This window comes from Vulpes lagopus, chromosome 3 (genome assembly GCF_018345385.1).
Source record: "Vulpes lagopus strain Blue_001 chromosome 3, ASM1834538v1, whole genome shotgun sequence".
NCBI lineage: Eukaryota > Metazoa > Chordata > Mammalia > Carnivora > Canidae > Vulpes > Vulpes lagopus.
Genome location: NC_054826.1, coordinates 152,750,277 through 152,767,018, shown reverse-complemented (window position 1 = coordinate 152,767,018; position 16,742 = coordinate 152,750,277). Strand labels below are relative to the sequence as shown.

The following is a 16,742-nucleotide window of genomic DNA, read 5'->3' as shown; positions in this document are numbered from 1 at the left end:
TAGCTGCCAAGACATAGAGGGAGGGGTATATGGAGAGTTGCTATTCAGGAAGCATTAAGTTTCAAAAGAGAAAAATAAATAGTGATGGATGGGTCCCAGCCCCAAACATTCCAATCTAATTGGTTTGGGATGTAGCTTGAGCACAGAAATTTGTGAAATTGTGATTTAAATATACAGCCAAGTTTGAGAACTAATATTTCAATAGATATGTTATTTCATTTAGTCCTCATAGATCATATTATTAATTCCATTTTACTGAACAGAAAACTGAGATTCAGAGATACAGTAACTTGACAAAGACTTAAACCTTTCCAAGTCTCAAAACCTACCATGTTGCCTTCTGAACTGTAAATATCCCAAAGCCATCAGTCTGTTTCTTGCAACCTTCAAATTCTGCCAGGAAAAAAGTCAAATAGTTGCTTTGCAAATCTGCACAGTAGGTTAAAAGGCCTCCTTATGAATTTTGAGCTCTGGTACAGGTTTTTTTGTTTTGCTTCCAAAAACAAACCTTGACCCACAGATGGTCATGAAATCAATTTACTGAGATTCAAAAAGTATTTTTAAATGAAATAAAAGAATTGATAAAAATATAACAGTGCCAGACTGCACTGCATGTAACAGAAAAAGTATTAACTATAAGTACTGAGTCTTGAAACTTTTATTCCTGTGTGTGTGCACCTGCACGTGTGCCTGTGTGTGTGTATGCGTGCACGTTATAGCAAGTAGCAAATCCTATCTCCTACCATGAGTTGCACCATGAGTTTCAAACATATTTGATGTTTGAAAGTTATTCTAGGTAGAAATAAAATCATAGGATAAAAAGATAATCCTGAAAATGTTATTCATTTTCTTTTTTTTTTTATTTTTTTAAGATTTTATTTTTAAAATAAACACACCCAATGTGGGGCTCAAACTCATATCCCAAGATCAAGAGCCACACACTCTACAACTAAGCCAAGCAGGCAGCTGTTAGTCATCTTCTGATTTGTGTACACTCATGTTTTTCTTTAATCTTAGAATGTCTTCCTTCGCTCTCCAGCATTCAACCACAGCTTGGTTGTCCTCTCCCTTCCTTCTATCTCCTAGGCAGAATTAGCTGTTCTTTAGTGCATCACCACTGTTAACAACATCAACCATATTTTTAAAGTATTTTATTTAAAGAGGGCAGTGTCTCTCATTCTCAAAAATATGAACAAAACAGAGCCTGATACATGGTGGAGCTTAATTTTTTTTAACAATTAGGGACAGCAGCTTACTATTATTTTACTCATGAAATTTTGATGATACAAAACATAAATGAAGAATGAATTGCATCTTCTATCTTCCTGAATAATCACAAATTAGCACTAAAGTTACTTTAATATCGGGCTTATCCATATCTAGTCTAGATGATACTCTTGTCTGCCAAAGCCTGTATCAAAGAAGAAAGAAGACAAACTTTGAAGTTAGCTCTACTGGATTAGCTTACATTGTCTATACCAGTCTACTCTCTTACCTATTTTTTTAAAGGTTTTATTTATTTATTCATGAGAGAGGCAGAGACACAGGCAGAATAAGCAGGCTCCTCACAGAGACCTGGAGGTGGGACTCGATTCCGGATCCCAGGATCACAACCTGAGCCAAAGGCAGCCGCTCAACCGCTGAGCCACCCAAGTGCCCCACTCTCTTATCTCTTTTAACATTAAATCACCTTCTCCAATTCCTATTTCTATACTTGCTATGAAATTAAATTAAAATAGATTCATTGAACACTTACCAAACAAAATACATTAAATAAATACACTTACCAAATAAAAGTACATTCCATTTTATGAATGATAACAGGGAAAAAAACAATTTTACTAAAATGCAAATCCAAAGGAAACAAAAAAGCATTTATTCTCTCTCAATTTTAATTCTTAACACCATCAAAGTCTTTTAATCATCTGTAATCATCTAAATAAAGGCAATTTAAGTCTTTCCTATTTCTTGACTGTATTGAAATATCGGGACTATTTAATTATTCAAAAAGGTATTTTAAAAATATATATTATAGGGACTCTTGGGTGGCTCAGTGGTTGAGCATCTGCTTTTGGCTCGGGGCCTGATCCCGGAGTCCTAGGATCAGGTTCCACGTCAGGCTCTTTGCATGGGGCCTGCTTCTCTTCCCTCTGCCTGTGTCTCTGCCTCTCTTTCTGTGCCTCTCACGAATAAATAAATAAAATCTTAAAAAGAAAATAAGCCTCTCAATGTTTTAAAAAAACAAAAAACCAAAATATATATAGTATATATTCAAATATATAAGCATATGTATACAAATATACATACATGTGATTTTAATATCTTATATTCCTGACCAGCCTAAAGTCAAATATTGTCACAGTAATCTGAGTAACTAAGACATTTAATCGAGTAAGTACCAGGGAGCATGGAAACAACATACAAATTTAAATAAACTAGAATTAAAATTTACTTAACATTAGAAGTAATTTAAATTTGTAATAAGATAGAAATAAAAATTAAAATTGGAAGAATGCCAAAGAGCATGCTCCATAAAAATCTATTTCAGGAATCCATGGGAAAAATTCTGCCAGTGTTTCTGCAAAGTTAACCTTCGAATTTTTAGTTATAAATTTATGCAATCTTAACATGTGAAAAAGAAAATCACATACCATTTCTTTGTTTCAAATTTTTGACCCAAATTAAATGGCTCTACGATCCTCTACATTATGCAGCTTCCCCTAACATTATGGGCCCAACTATTAAGAGTCAAAGCCAGCCATGGATGTAGCTAACCGGCATACAGCATCGCTGATTCATCTCGGGGAGAAACAGGCAGCAGCATCCACAGATCTGATGATGCCCAAAGAAGGTAAAAATTGGTCATAAGCCAAGTATTTCCTTTTGGAGCACAGACAGGAGTACTGTAAGTAAACATAACTCAGAGCTTGCTACATTTGAATCTTAACTCAAATGTGGTCCTTTGGGGCTAGGCAAAGAGGTAGGGAAAGATACATGTAATAATTTCCAAAGCCATACAGTTGTCTCAAGATTGGAAAGCTGAGGTGTACAACTGTGTTTTCCTTATTCATTTAATTCCATTAACAAGAGTTATGTGACTATTTCACACCAAATATTTTAAGTTTGTACATTAAATATAACTCCCTCTAGGTACCCTATAACAAAACAGTGAATTTCTTATTTTCTTCATTTCAGTGCATTAGATTTTGTATAACATTTATCTCACCTACTAAATATATAACTAAACATCACAGAGTTAAAATAGTAAGCTTTCGTCTACTATGGAGTCTGAGGCAACTGCTTAAGCAGGCCATCAGGATAAAAAATGATGCAGACACCAACCAGAGAGGGAGATTGAGTTACAAATGTGCCCAGGGGGACTATATGAACCAGCTCTTCTTTCTCAGCTTTCCAGTCCATTTAGCTGGCTCCTCAGACAAAAACCCACCAATTAAAGGATGCAACCTAACCAAGGGACCCTAAGCCAGAACCATATCCAAAACTCAAATATAGATAAATTACAGTCATTTAGGAAGAAAGAAACAAACAAAGGAAAGAAAAAAAAGGAGAAAGATTGCCCCCCTTAATCACTCTTTCAAATGGCATACTGGAGATTTTACACATCATAGAGAAGAAATGCTCTTTGCCAAAAATCAAATATTCATCTAGCTTTCCTGTAAGAAACTACCAAATCCAACCATGAAAGCAAGATTAATAATAAATAGGTGGCATAAATCTAATCTTTCAATTCTCCAATATTTTTATAATTGACTTTTAAATTCACTTTATAATGCATTTTTTAATAATCACATTAAATCAAAAGCATACCAAAAGGTATCCCAATAAAGCAAGATCTGTTTTAATATTTGCAGAAGTAAATGAAAACTAAAATTTATTTTACTATACATATAATACTGCATATTAGTAATTACTAATAACTAATAATTATATAATTAATAAGATTGTATTTTATTATAAATAAATGAACCTTTATTTAATTTTTTTTAAGATTTTATTTATTCATTCATGAGAGACACAGAGAGAGAGAGGGGCAGAGACACAGGCAGAGGGAGAAGCAGGCTCCATGCAGGGAGCCCGATGTGGTACTTGATCCCGGGTCTCCAGGATCAGGCCCTGGGCTGAAGGCGGCACTAAACCATTGAGCCACCCGGGCTGCCCAAAATGAGCATTTAAAACTGGACATTCTAATCTGGCAGGGATGAAAATGGAAATTTCTCATATGAAAGACATTTGGCTATGTTATTATCAGATTCGTTGCTTATAATTTCAGAAACAGTTATGGGGGCTAGGATATAAACTTGATTCTAACTCATTCATTAGTTCAACACATATTATAAAAGTACCTAACTGACTCCAAACCTAAGACCATGACTTTCCTACTAAATTAGTTTGGACAAGAAAGATCTGGGCCTTTCATGGTCTTGAAAGCCCTAGGAAAAAGAAAGGAAAATTTGCTCTAGCCTCAGAAGCCTACAGACAACCACAGTGAATCTGAGTTAGTGCTAGTGGGTAGCTCTAGAATGCTTTTAGTGATGTGGAAAATGGATACAAACTGTAGGACTTGCTTACAGCATTCTCAAGGGATTACAACTGAAAGAAAATTCTACTCTAACAAAGACTCAAAAGATTTTAAAAATCAAACACCAATTACATTGTTTTGATAATTAGCTTTAAAAGACTACTTAAGGAAGTAAACTAACCTTCTGGAATGCTTGCAAAATTACTACAAACTAATTTTACAGCTCTGTTCAAAAAATCCAGGGCCTAATTCAACTTTTACAAAGTGAGAATTTAGCAAACCCCAACACTTTGCTTTCAGGCTCCCTCTACAGAGATTGATTGATGGTTTAAAAAACATTCTAGAAAAAAATATTTTGGCCTGAAGAAAAAAAAATTACACTTCTCTGCAAAAGAGGTAAAAGTGATAGCTCCACCTCTTTTATTTGTATATAAGGCTGTGCTACCTCAAATAAGCATTTAGAGCCATATTCCACATCATAAATTTGGGAATTGCATCACCCACTCTCCTGTTGTGCAAAACTGACTTCAAGGGAAGTTTTAAAACTAGTCTAGGGTCATTCCTTTAGTCTACTTTAGTGCAGAGCTGCAATACACTTCTATTTAGGTAACATATACTTGGTAGACTCCTATCAGCCCAGCAGATTCTCAAACCATGAGATTCTTTACTTGACTGAAACAAATAATTTGAGGAAACAAAGCCTCAGATGCATTGCCCCTCAAAATAATATGCATGAAGGAATTCCTAAAAGATATGCAGAACTTTCATTCTTTGAGATACTATAATGTCCATTCCTGGATTAAGCCAGGTTATCAGAGAGCTACGTACCTGGGCCGTACCTCATTGCTGGTCACGGCCACCCTAACAGAACTGCTTTAAGAAAAAGAATAGTTATTTATTGAGCCTATACGATCTTTACTCACATCACAATGCTCTCGAGATGGATGTTATTTTCATGTTAGAAAAGAAAATAATCAGATCTTGAGAGGTTATTTCCCCCAGAGACATAGAGCCTAGATGAAGGACATTATAAAAAACAGCCCAATGAATCCTGCTGACTTTCAATGTCAGAGCATTGAGGAAATTGTATGACACTATACTGAATCCACTCTTAAAGAAACTATAGCAGATATTTCATTCTGGATTCTAGACAGAAACAACTGTGTTCCTCTTAGGCAGTTAGTTTGTTTTTCTCATGGATGAGTTTTCCAACCATTAAGTTTTTTTTTGCTTTTTAGAGTTGTTTTCCTCTTTGCCTGGAAGTTAGAAAACTCAAATTAAATGTGTGCTCAGTTCTAATAAACATACAGGATTTCAGAACATGGATTTTGTGAGCTAATGGTTCCCCTAGCTCATTTCATTTTGTTGTTTTCTTTACTCATATTCTCAGATTCTTTTTCATCTCACCTTAAAGTTTATCCTATTACAAACTATATATTTTCAAATGCTATTTATCAAAATCTTGTAAAAACTCACCAAGCTGTACATTATACAATATATAAGTTATACTCAATAAAGTGCTGGGGAAAGGTACAAAAGAAAAGCCATTTACAATAATCAAAATCAAAGAACAGTAATTCAAATATGTCCTAGGCTATCTTTGAGTCAATTCTTTACAAAATAGTCTAAATTACTTCATTCTTACATAAGCAATCACTGAATTAATATTGTTATTCTATTTATTATAACATAACTTAAAATACAGTTATATATAGATACATGGATTTATTAAATTTAGAATGGGGATAATTTTGAGGAATTTCATTTCATAAAGATTGCACTAGAGGGATCCCTGGGTGGCGCAGCGGTTTGGCGCCTGCCTTTGGCCCAGGGCGCGATCCTGGAGGCCCGGGATCGAATCCCACATCAGGCTCCCGGCGCATGGAGCCTGCTTCTCCCTCTGCCTGTGTCTCTGCCTCTCTCTCTTTCTCTCTGTATGACTATCATAAATAAATAAAATTTAAAAAAAAAAAAAAAAAAAAAAAGATTGCACTAGAAAGTTCTATTGGTCTTTTTATCATACTTATCCTAGGGAAGAGAAGTACATATTGGTGAGTAAGTGTGGAGGAAAAAGCATCTTTTGTGAAATAAAAGTATTAGTGGAGAAAAAGGAAAACAAGCACATGGAACAACTTGATAAAACCAATGCCTGTGTGAGATGCACATGTCCATGCCTTTGGTTTCACTTTTCTCTGCCTTGGTTGTCTTAGTAGTGGTTCTCTTTTTTTTTTTTTTTTTTTATGTTGGAATTCTTTACCCTCTTTAAATTTTGTTGACTTTTAGCTTTTGCAGGTTATACCCATCAATACTTACCCTATTAGAAAGTAAACCTGATACATGTTTAAAACCATTAAAAACCATTATGCATTTACAAAAATATTTTATTTTTAAAAAACTTTTTTCAAAACAAAAAGTGGTGCTTTGTACTTTTAAAAAATATCTTTAACATCTTGATTCATAGAGCACAGATTCTCATATCTGCTTATGCATTAATTCTGAGAAGTTGTTTTAGTTGGAAGCATATGAAAAAATTTGGCCTCACAGAGATATGTAGTTGGAAAAAGAAGTATTTTAATAACCGGCTCAGGTAATTATAGATATTTGAATTTGACACAACACCCAAATTCAACAAATTATAATTTCTTAGCACCACATGAGGCTGGTAGTATTTTAATAACCAGAACCAAATAAAGAAAGCACAACTGAAAGGAAACCACACACCAATATCCCTCATAAAGTTAAATGCAAAAATTTTTAACAAAATTTTAGCAAATTGAATGCAACAATATGTGTGTATATATGTGATCCAACAGGATTTATTCCATATGTGCAAGGTTCATTCAATATTCAATAATTAATCAATGTGGGCAGCCCTGGTGGCACAGTGGTTTAGCACTGCCTGCAGCCCAGGGTTTGATCCTGGGGACCCTGGATCGAATCCCACGTCAGGCTCCCTGCATGGAGCCTGCTTCTCCCTCTGCCTGTGCCTCTCTTTCTCTCTCTCATGAATAAATAAACAAAATCTTTAAAAAAAAAAAAGGTTAACATGATAAATGTTATGTAATGTGTTTTTTAACACAATAAAAAATTATATAAAAATAATAACAGTATTAAGTGGAAGAAAAAGCTGCATTTGTGGAATGCCTATGTCAGAAATCACACAAACAAATACATAAATCACAATATTCTCATATTACTCTGAAAGAAAAAGTTATTACCTTTTTCTTCTAGAAAGCATGATAATCCTTTTCATAATACCATAATATGTACAGTTATATCAAAGAGAGGAAAGCTCCAGACCATTAGGTAATTTTATTTGGAAATCTAAATATACATATTCATAGATATTGCTAAGTATATTTGCTAAATTTATTCCCAGTGGAAGCTACACTTTAGGAACCTTACTTCATATTTACATTTTTTCTGATTCCTTATGGATTCTAAAAACAAAATTCACAGGTATACTCTCAGGCATGTTATTGAAGTAAACATGTTATACTATAACCAATGAGGAACACATTTAACTTTTAATTCCTTAGTTAAAGATGAAAATAGCTATCACATATTCCATGCCCAAGATAAATTTTTAAAAAAGAAAATGCCTCCTATTCTGAAATGACAGCCCCCTCACATATGGAGCAGTAAACTTTTCTTTCTTCCTAAAATACTCATTTGGCACTCATTTTTGACAAGTGAAAATGCTTTTCCACATACATACAGTCCACTTGATTTTAAGAAGCACTGATAACCCCTTTCAAACTTTCCTCAGTATTTAACATGTCTACTTTCCTTTAATTTCTGTAGCAAGTTACAGGAAAAACTTGTTTCGATTTTCCAATAATAATGGGCTGAAATGTGTGTGTTGGCCAAGAGAGACACTGATGTGAACTAAATGTAGGTGTCAGAGATTATAAAAAAGTATTCAATGGGGGCACCTGAGTGGCTCAGTCAGTTAAGCATCTGACTCTTGATCTCAGCTCAGGTCTTGATTTCCATCATGAGTTCAAGCGCCACATTGGGCTCCACACTGGGAGTGGAGCCTACTTAAAAAATAAAAATAAAATCTGAAAATAAATAAATAAACAAACAAACAAATAAATAAATAAATAAATAGGTGAATATTCACTGAGTTTGACAAGTTATTCTTTCCTCAAATACCCTTAAAGAAGTAAACCATTAAAACTATCCATTAAATGAATGAAAGTCATCCTTTTATTTACATATAATAGTAAATACTAGCATCTATTGTCAAAATTGGTATCTAAAGGAGCAGCTAGCTATAGATCAATTTTTAATCCTACTATGATTGTGCTTGCAAATTAAACCTGTATTTTTCCTCTCACTTGATTTTTTATATTGTTGAAATGAAGAAACAGTATCTAATATTCTAGATTGAGACATGCTAAGCAACTAAGTATTATCACCTTGCATGTGATCAAACCTAAAACTAAATCAAAATGCCCCCATCTGATTTCATGTAAATTAAGCTGATTATAGAAAGTGTCCAATTTCTATCATTTCCCTCCATAAAGTAGCAAGCACATATTTGTTGAGTAACTGCAGACTGACTGATTCTAAATATAAACTGAGACGTGTGCTAAAATTATTGTCCTGATTTTTTAGCAATCACTATGAATATCACACATGGTTACAGATTCTATTTATTAAGTACCTTGAAAAAATAGTTTAAATGTTAACAAAATTACAAATGAAAATTTTCCTATCAAATGCAATGATTCGAATTAAATTCACAGTTGCTAACTGTTCCTACCAATACTCCACACATATGGCCATTCATTTCACAAAACCTGTCAAACTTAGTATTAGGACTACGTCAATTAAAGCAGATTTTACACAAGCAAGTTTTAAGTGGGGTCACTTCTCTTACAAAAGAAAGATGGTATTACCTTAAAAGAGAGGTACATCTAAGCAGCTCTAAAATTCTAATCCAACAAAAAGCCTCAAAATAATCTTGAAGCTGTTTCCTGGATTACTACTGTTCCATCTTCCAAATCTACAAATGCTCAATTTACTTTAAAAAGTCAATTTCATGAAAATATGCTAATGGAGAAAGGAGAATTTATGTAAAAATAAGCTAATGCCATCTTGTTGAATTAGATGTGACGCAGGCCAGACTTTGCAAAGTAGTGAGTAAAAGAGATAAAAATGTTCAAAATAATCCTTTGTCAAACATAATGTTCCATTTCACATGGCTAAGCGGAAGAACAAAATCACATAGAAGTTAGGAAGCTCAGGAGCCACAGCACAATTTTTAAAAATCAAATAATGTGGGGACACACCTGCATGGTTCAGTGATTGAGCGTCTGTCTGCCTTCAGCTTAGGTCCTGATCCTGGGGTCCTGGGATCCAGTTCCATATCGGGCTCCCCACAGGGAGCCTGATTCTCCCTCTGCCTATGTCTCTGCCTCTCTCTGTGTCTCATGAATAAATTTTTAAAAATCTTTTAAAATAAATAAATACATAAATATCAAATAATGTGGATGGTTCAGCATACCCAGAGAACCAAGAATATTATCAATTTCAAAAGGAAGGAGTCCTCAGAGACATTCCAGTCAGCCTCAGGGAAGACCCAATGATCACTTGACTACCTAACTAAACCTTCAAAGGAGTCAAAGGAACTCTCTAGGCCAATCAGTTACTTGCAAGTAAAAAGTGAAGGAAAAAAGAGTTAATTTATCACTCACCTTCCCAGAGCCCAAAGAATCCCAACACTTTGGCTTTGTCAAAAAGCCAAACATACTCCTAATGTATTATGGGCAGGAGTATGTTAACCAATAAATGTTCAAATGGGAATTAACAGAAATAGGGTAATGGAGAATAAACAGGCAAGCCTATTTCAATTTAAGTTTTTAAACTCTAAACTAATCCTAGGAAAACTGTTGGCTAAGCCCAGTTCAACTCTGACAGATAATGCCTAAGAGGAATGTAAATAAATAAACCACTTTCTAAGAGCTTAAGGAAACTGCTTTAAGTAATAGGTCTCAACTAAGCTCAGGACAAATTCTTTTCAAAATACTGTGTACCTCGATGTCCAGCTTCCACGAGAAATCATCTGTCAGGTCCTAAAAGGGGGGGACTATTTTGGATTTGTAAAGCTGATGCTTCAATTTTCATTTCCTTTCAGGTCTCCCAAGACTAATGGCACGTTATAAAAACCTGCCTCTGCTCTCTACCTGTGCCCTCAAGATAAGTTCATAACCCAGTGACTCCCCTTCCATTAGTCCTCAGAAACTCAGAGACAATTAATGGCCTCCCTGCCTCAATGGCTTCTGATATTCCAAGTAGGATGGGGGTGGGACCCCAAGGAAGCATGGGTGAGAGACTGGAGTAATAAGAGACCTGGCCAAAGCAAAGGAGATAGTGTCACTCATCCCTACAACTGGTGTGGTAAGGGAGGCATAGTCTCTCTCCTCCTAGAGGGGAATCTCCTTTGGCGGAGGGTTACTAGGAACAAAGGGAAGGAAGCATATGAATGCCCAGGGGAAATGCTGGGAATGTTGTGTCCCTCAATGGCCACCTGTTCTCAGAGGCTGTCTCTAGCAATATCCAAGGGGGCAGAAGTCATCAATGTCCCCTACACTCTGTTCTACCTTGGAACCAAGCTTCTGCTGAGAACCGGAAGAAGGTCTGAAATTCCCACCCTCATCTATGTGGATTCTCTAAATTATAGTGCAGGAGTGAGTTCATATGCCTTGCATTGTCAGGATATTGAAGCTGTGGAGACCTGGGAATTTGATAAAGGAAGATGGAAGAGGTTGAAATTTGAAAGAGATAAGGGTGGGAATAGATGCCTGAGGGGAGGAAGTTAAGGTCCAAAAATACAAAGCTAAAACCAGAAAATAGTCCATCATATAGTGCCTTCTCTGACTGGCACTTCTCTTGCAAGTGACTTCTCTTGCTGGCTCTCACCAAACAGGATCTCCAACTATTTACATCTTCTCTCCTCAGGCCCCAACTGCTCACCTTTCTCCTACTACTGATGATTTTTTTCAACGGACGGACAATATTACATTAGTTTTGGGTGTAAAACAGTGATTCGACAATGCCATATATTATGCAATGCTCACCACTATACCAAGTATAGTTACCATACAAAGTAATTACAATATTATTGACTATATTCTTTAAGTTGTACTTTTCATCCACATTACTTATTTTATAACTAAAAGTTTGTACCTCTTACTCCCCTTCATCTATTTTGCCCAGTAGCCATGATTTAAATAGTTTTCTTTTTCTAATCAAAAGAGGTTGCCTAAAAAAGTGTAATCTGAGGAACCACAGACAGGAGTGAGAATCAGTAACAAATAATATGTCAATATCTTAGAGTTAATTTGTAATGTTAGCCTACCTAATAGAAAATTATCTAAATATTTTTAAAGTTCACTGTCCAGTTTTAATTAAGTGAAAATCAATGTTATAAAATTTAAAGTAAAAATATTTTAAAAGTAATATACATACCATGATTAAAATCATGAACAGAAAAAAGAATGGAAGAAAATACCAAAATCACATCAAAATATTAATAGTGCACGTCTTTAGTTACAAGTATGATCATTTTTTCCGTTTTATATTCTTATAGTTTCCAATTTGTTCATAATTCTATAATGGAAAGGGAAAGCGGGAAAGCTTTTTAAAAAAAAAGCAAGCTTCCAGCAGCCCGGGTGGCCCAGCAGTTTAGCGCCGCCTTCCGCCCAAGGAGACCCAGGATCGAGTCCCACGTTGGGATCCCTGCATGGAGCCTGCTTGTGTCTCTGCCTCTCTCTCTCTCTCTCTCTCTCTCTCTGTGTGTGTGTGTGTGTGTGTGTGTGTGTGTTTCTCAAGAATGGGTAAATAAAATCTTAAAAAAAAAAAAGCTTCTTTGAAAGAGGAAAAATGTTACTTTGTTACTTGCATAGAAAATTCTTCTTGGGTTCACTTGACAATTAGTCCTTTTTTTTTTTTTTTTTTTTTTTTGGCAATTAGTCCTTTTAATATCAGTACCCAAGAACTATGCATTTTCTGGAAGGGCACCTGGAACAAAGAACATGGAGAATGTGAGCAAGACAAGCCAAAGAGAAACTTGGCCTTCTTAGTAACCTACACTACTAGTTCCCTATGACCACCAGACGAGGAGCAGATTTCAAAGCCTGATATGCAAGGTTCTTCACAATTTGTCACTGTATATTCAAACAGTATATAAGCACTTAGCTAAACCTCCTTGTCTGACTTTTTCTTTTCCTATCAAAATCTTCCCATCTGGCAGAATGATTTAATTCACTTCCATCCATGAAGAGTTTCCTGATTCTCTTACGAAACTAGCCTCTACAATTTCTCCTTCTTAAGGTGTTGATACAGCATTTATAGCACCACTTTCTCCCAGTACTAGGCCAATTCTAATTATTTTGTTGATTACTCATGTGTAAGTAAATACCTCCCCAGCTAGATGTTAAGTTCCTTGAAGTCAAGAATTTGAATGGTCTGCAGACCGTAGTCATTCAACAAATGCATATACAGAAAGAGAGAAGAGTGAGAAAAGATGCAATGCTAAAACCAGGTTGGTGTTATATTCATACTTGGTGATGTTACCTAAATAAAATGTGTTGCCTCTGTTTTAAAATGTTCTCACTGACCCTTCATCACTAGGACATGCACTTTCTTTTTTTTTTTCAAATAGCAGTGGGATCGTTTTTGGGTTTTTTTTTTTCATAGCTTATTTATTCATACCAATTCTGCCATTCTCCTTGTAATTAAACAGCCTGGATTGCAAGATGCCTCCCCAAGGTTCAGGATATAGTCTACAGCCATACAAAGAACAAAAAGAAATTACCTCCTAGAAATCAAATTTAAGAGTCATCACAAGATCCTATTTCTCTTATAGTCCTGTGTGAACAACATATTTGTGCCTCCATTTTATGGCCTTATTCAGGCAATGGGCTTTAGTCTATCAATATCCTCATCAAGAATTCTCCAATGTAAATAGTTCAATACTTTAGAAATGACGGACGAAGATAATTATGTTCCTATCTGCCATCAAATACTATTCCAGCACTTAGAGATAATGAGCATTTGTACTATAGCAACCTGCCTCTGGAGACATCAACAAGAGTTTCACATCTTAAGGGAGAATACATAAATCATAAATGAAAGCAAATCAAATGGCCAAGCAACAGACAAAGAAAAACCCAGCATCCATTATTTTTTCAGGAAGAGCACGCGGGTCAATATGATTGTTGACTCTGAAGGGCAGAGCAAAAACAAATCAATGCAGTTTCCCACTATACAGAACTTCGTTTTGCTACAGCACATATATTTTTTGTAAGTCAATACTTGTCCAGATTCCACCACTTACTAGCCATATGATCTTGAACCTTCTCTGTATTTCAGTTCCTTGGTCTGTAAAATGGAGTTATCACTTCCTAGCCAAACCACAGTCAAAATGAAACAAATAACATTAATAGTCTGGGTTTATCTATCACCCTATCATGGGATGACACACCTCACAAAAACGGTTCAGTCACACACCCACGAACTAGGTAACTGTTACTGCAAATGTTTCTGCTAAGTTCTAAATAAGAAAAAGATTTCCAGGTGTTCCGGTCTTTTTTATTTGTATTCTTTTTTACTTTTCTAATTGATTTTTCCAACATTTGAGCACCCACCATATATCACTGCCAAAAATGTGTTAAACATCTCCTGCTATGACCTAGCTCTCCTTTGCAGTGTTGTCCAGATATTATTTTTTGGCATGTGCTTTCTAAGAAAATAGATTTTTCTCCCCACCTAATTCAAAGCTCTTTCTTACTAAAAGAACAATAATTCCACATACCATAAGTTTACAGGTTGTTGCTATTGTTTGAGATCACACTTAAGAAAATTCAGCTTATGTTTAATACCGAATGGACGGACCATCTCTATGTGCGCTTACACTTGGACACACAACTCCTTAGAACAGTGGAAGGTCCGTGGGCTTTGGAGTCAGCCAGACTTGGATTCAAATCCCTGTTCTGTGACCTTGAGCATGTAATTTAACTTCCAGGCTTCCTCAGTCTCCACCTTCGGTTCTGGGCTGTTGTGATGACTTAATGAAACAATATACCTAAAAGCAAGTGTCTAGATACTGAAATTATTATTTCCCACTCCCCTTAAATCTTTCCCTCCTATGCCAAGACCAAGCAAACCTACTCTGAACACAAGACAACTTGGACACAGCATCTGTTTCACACTCGGGGAGGAGGGGGATGCTATCCAACGGAAAACTGTGGACCATGCTTGCAGTGGAGCAAGAAGTAAAGAAACTGACAGGGGTAGACCAGGGCCCCCTACTTCTCCGACACGTACGGAAAAGACACTAACGTGACACACTTTATAAAGGTCGCACCCACACTCACGGGGGCTTGTACCACGCTCCGGGGAAAGGACGGAATCCCGGAACGAGCCAGCAGGGAGCCTCGGGGTTCGGCCGCCCCGACCCCGCCCGCCCGCCCGCGCGGGGGCGACCTCTGAAGCCTAGAAACTGGGGGGAGAGCACTGCAAGCTGACCTCGCCCCCCACCCCCCATGGGCCCGAATCTCCTAATCTCCTGGGGCACGGATGGTGCTGAATCACCAGCTCCGGCAGTGGCAGCTGTCGGCTCCGCTGCTCCCGCGGGAGCCGGTCCCCAGGGCGGCGACCGTCCCGGGTGGGGGAGGGGTGGGGTGCGGGGGATCACCCCGCGGTGGGGGGTCGTGGGAGGGTCGCGGAGGACCGGGCAGCAGGTACTCACCGGGGCGAGGGAAGCCCAGCGCGGTGGGCGGCTCCCGGCTGCAGGCGGCCCCTCCGCGGCTGCGCCGCTTCCCCGTCGCCCCCGGCCCGGGGTCCCCTCGCCCGCCTGCCGCCCAGAGCAGCGTCGGCTCGGGGCTCGGGCGCTGCCCCCGGAGCAGCTGGAGCAGCTGCGGCTGCCGAAGGGGGTGGCGGCTACCGACCGGCCAGACCATCCGCGGGCTGCGGCCGGGGGAGCGCGAGGCGCGGGGCGGGGCGGGCGGAACCAAGGCCGGGGCGCGGGGGGCGCATCCTCCGCCTCCCGGGGCGCCGCGAGGGCTCGGGGGCGCCGGGCGCCGCGGGCTGCGGCCCCAGCGCGGGGGCCTGGCTTTCCCGGGCGCCCCCCTCCGGGTTTGCCTTGGTTCGGCTCGGGGCCCCTTCGGAACGCGGCGAACAGAGGACCTAGCGACGGGCGCGCTCCGCCTGGGCGGCGCCCCCCCTCCCCCTCCCCCTCCCCCTCCCCCTCCCGCTCCCGCTCCCGCTCCCGCTCCCGCTCCCGCTCCGCTCCGCAGTGGGGCCCGCGGCGCCGGTCCCGGGCGCACCGGCCTCGGCGCGTCCGCCCCACCCTGGGGGCCATCCGAGCCTCCAAGGGCAGCTCTTTTACCCACGCTGCTTTGTGGAGCGAAGAACTCAGCGGTATCCAAGCCCAGCCGGAAAGTTAGCAAATAAAATCCAGTAGCCCCCCCACCCCCACCCCACCTCCGCGTCCTGTAGGTGCTGCTTGGAGGTTGGGGGGGATAAGGATCCCAGAGTTAGAGCTCCACGGATGTCCAGTCGCTGCCCCTGGAAATGTGCATCTAGGAGACCCTCTCACGGCCCTATACGAGATTATTAAAGAAACGCAGAAATGTGTCAGGTTCGTTGTTGAGCATTTTAAGGAGAAGTGCCTTGGGAGTGGGGAGGAAATCGTACCTTTATGTGAAATGCACTTTCATAGAGCTGGAGAGCGAAGCTCCTGCCGGCACATCCCTTGGACTTCTGCTGAGAGCGCTTTTGTGGCCTCTGACCCGTTCACAACCAGGCTCAAGCAAGCAGGTTCATTTTCAGAGCATGGTGAGGATGGAGACAAGTGTACAGTACAGTTTTCCTTATAGGAAGAAAAAAAAAACAGTTGACAACTACCTTTAAAATAAAATTCAAGGGGAAAAATATATATATATATAATTCAAGGGGGCAAGAAAAAAAAGACTCTCCAAATAACTCCCCCCCCCAATAAATTCCACAGTTCAGAGCCATTCACTCTGAATGAAAGCGTTGTCCTTTTTGTGTGTGTGTGTTAACATGATTTTTTAACATGAATTGAGCACATACGATGGACCAAACACTACACTGAGAGTGTTTCCAGTTTTATTCCTTCGTTTACTCTAAAAACTCCTGTAAAATCGGTGATATCATCGCTATTTTT

At 38.7% G+C, this 16,742-nt stretch overlaps 1 protein-coding gene across 1 annotated transcript in view; it reads right to left on the bottom strand.

Annotated features, from left to right (window-relative positions):
* The window catches only part of TTLL7 (tubulin tyrosine ligase like 7), a 140,214-nt gene extending 124,446 nt beyond the window's left edge, over window positions 1-15,768 (bottom strand). The window contains exon 1 of the mRNA XM_041749648.1: window positions 15,303-15,768. The gene's annotated coding sequence lies outside the window, so the exon portion shown is untranslated. The remainder of the gene's footprint in view (window positions 1-15,302) is intronic.
* Window positions 15,769-16,742: the final 974 nt, after the last annotated feature.